At 34.2% G+C, this 3,284-nt stretch overlaps 1 pseudogene; it reads left to right on the top strand.

The window, feature by feature from the left end:
• Positions 1–2,471: 2,471 nt before the first annotated feature.
• Positions 2,472–2,970, top strand: LOC121121589 (histone H2B-like; annotated as a pseudogene).
• Positions 2,971–3,284: the final 314 nt, after the last annotated feature.

Raw genomic sequence — 3,284 nt, 5'->3', positions numbered from 1 at the left:
TCACATAAGTAAATGGTCTCATTGTGCCAAAGAAGTTGTGAATTTAGCTATTATGGAGTATTTGGAACAGGGGGGTTTTCTTGGGAGTTCATCCGTTGAATGAGGGATGTGGCTGGAGGGATATAATATCTAATTATGTAAGGCAATACAACTTTTTCTTATATCTACCATGAATCATGACAGTTGAATTACTTTCATGAATACTTTGCACGGGAGTCGTAGTTTGCAGATTCCTACTGGCATTTTTCTTCTTGGACATCGATGAACTCAGATAAGAGATAATTCAAAGCCTAATTGAAGTATTTTACCCTTACTTTATAGGCTATAATCCTGGTTCTTATTTCAATTTTTTTTGGTTTCGTAATAATAAGTCTTAATATTATATTACATTATTTATCATTTGATTTTGCTATGATTTTATCGATCCTAATTGTTGAAATAAGTTTAAAGGTAGGAGTATACAATCATAAAAGTTTTACTGTATATATCTATACCTAATAACAATACAATAACAGTAAATAAGCAATAATAAACAGGTCTATAATTAATCATGTAATTTAAATTAAGTTTCTTATTTAAAAGATATGAACAAATCAAATTTAATCATATTGACGCTTAATTTACAATCTATAATTATGTCCCCTTTTCAAACTTAATTATTTGTTTGCTACCTATATGAAGTTTTTATATATGGTATAATTAAGTATGCCTGAATTGTGTTATAATCCAATCGATTACAATTGTTTGAATAAGTCCGTGAGATTAGCCCATTTTTAGAATTCGTATTGTATTTTTATTTCTATGTTCGTAGCTTTTTTAGACATATCTCAACGACTATATGTGGAGGAATTGTCTCAAGTATATTAGTCTGATTTATTGAATTATTGACAATATTATGAGCTAATAGCCGTTATGAGGTTCTTTTATATTTTTCATTTATTTTTTTAAAGTCCGCTTATGCTCCACTTTTTTTCTGTTTCAAGATGTGGCCCCTTTTGTACAATCTGACAAATCTGGCCAAATGACTATTTATATATGCTCAAACATTTATATAAATATTCATTTTTGTCAGGTACATTTCCTTTGGTAGCCACAAATATTATAGTGCCGTTTTAGATGAAAAATTTGAAATTTGAGAGCTGAATAAGATTTTGGCCATTTTTAAAGGCAGTTTATTCGTGTGAAGTAAACAAATATACAACAACCTAAACTTTGTCCCAGAAAACATATGATCATTAAAAAAGACATAAAAATTTAATTGTAGCAAATTACTCAAGATCAAAATTGAATTAAAACTTTCAAAGTCTGATTTCATGAATTAGTTTATAGAGTATTCAAAGGTTTAAAAAACTATATATGTTTATGCTCATTTGTATTTTGTTCTTGAAAACCCATTTTAGGATCTATGAAAATTCTGAATTAATAGCGAACACACTAGTGACCAACAGAGTGTAGAAGCCACGGTCTATGATGGTTTGGGCGGCTGTGACTGAGACAGGGAAGTCCCCCTTGGTGTTTGTGCCGGCCAGGGTGAAGATCAACACCAAGGAGTACATCAGCACCATCATGGAGAAAAGACTTATTCCTTGGGACCAACAACACTCCAGTATGAGACATATGACCTTCCCACAGGATTGTGTCTCCTTCCACACATCCAGAGACGCTGCGGCGGTATGAGGCTTCATTGAGTGGCTTCTGGGACAAGACAGTCTGGTACTCCTCCAGTCTAAACTTCATGGATTAATCTATGTTCTCCATTCTTGAAAACTCTGCCTGTGTAACCCCCAGCAAGAATTTGGACGACCTAAAGGCCAAACCCGTGGCTGCCGGGACTCCATCCCAGTAGACAGGGTTATTTCACATGGTTTTGGAACTTGTGACTACCTATGTCTATAATTATATGCAAATTATGTATTTAGTTATATCATCAGTACTTTGATAAACATTTAACAGAACTTTCCGGGGACCTTTTATAATCCTGTAGACGCCTCTGATTCATAACTATTGATTAATTATAACCAATCAGGCCAATAGGTAATATATATTCAATATATTCGATTACAGGAATATTAAATATAAAGATGAGTTCGTTCAAATATTTGTTAAGAATATGTATTATCTGTAATTTACATTTTTAGGAACTTATATTAATCATATTTCTGATTACTTTTTAGATGCGCATTCTTCAAACATTTTTCATAATTTAGAAGGGATAAACATAAAGTTATATGGAAAAATATAGAAATAGAAAATTATTTGTTTCTTCTTTCATTAAGTGTGAATTCGTGCTAAAGCGTCAAAATGTAACAATGGCTTCCATATACTCGTCCGTATATCTAAAAACTAGTATCTGCGTTATTTTCCCGCGCATTTTCCTTTAGAAAGAGCGCGCCGGAGATTCAAATCTTCAATCCCTCTTTTTTTCATATAAATAGCAGCCGGTTAAGAGGAGATCATCCAGTTTATCTCCATTCACTGAACTAATAACAATCATGCCACCTAAGTCTACAGGAAAAGCCGCCAAGAAGGCAGGAAAAGCCCAGAAGGACATCACCAAGCCTGCTGGAAAGAAAAGGTCCCACAAGAGGAAAGAATCTTATGCCATCTATATCTACAAGGTCTTGAAACAGGTCCACCCCCGACACTGGTGTATCCTCCAAGGCCATGAGCATCATGAATTCTTTCGTCAATGACATCTTTGAGAGAATTGCCGCAGAGTCCTCACGTCTCGCTCACTACAACAAGAGATCCACCATCACCTCCAGAGAAATCCAAACTGCTGTCCGTCTCCTCCTCCCCGGAGAGTTGGCCAAGCACGCTGTCTCTGAAGGCACCAAGGCTGTGACCAAATACACATCCTCCAAATAAATTCACCATTCTTGGGGATTTATAACGAAAGTACAAATGTAATACCAGGTCCTTTTTAGGACCACCATTTACTTCACTTAAGTATGCCTAAAGCTGATGTGTTGTTCATGAATTATTATGATTAGATAAATTTTTCCTTGAGGTACTAAAAAGTCGCCTGATAAATATCATTTTTTTTTTGGATGAGTCGTAATTATTTGCCATGTTTGTTGAACAAATTTTCCATTTACTACATCCATTACCCGGTACTCTACGATAGGGGATGTGGTCATGATCACTCCTCTTTTTGACAATTTATGATCATAATAAATATAGAAGCAAAGAAATATATATATTTTACAAAAATTACTCTTATTGGTCTTGTCACATTCAAAATCAGTATGCAGAGTATGATTTCCGGCCCAATAAGTAAAAAA

The sequence above is a fragment of the Lepeophtheirus salmonis genome, chromosome 7 (assembly GCF_016086655.4).
Source record: "Lepeophtheirus salmonis chromosome 7, UVic_Lsal_1.4, whole genome shotgun sequence".
Classification (NCBI taxonomy): Eukaryota; Metazoa; Arthropoda; class Copepoda; order Siphonostomatoida; family Caligidae; genus Lepeophtheirus; species Lepeophtheirus salmonis.
The sequence above is the reverse complement of the archived record's forward strand: the minus strand, read 5'-3'. Positions and strand labels throughout refer to the sequence as shown.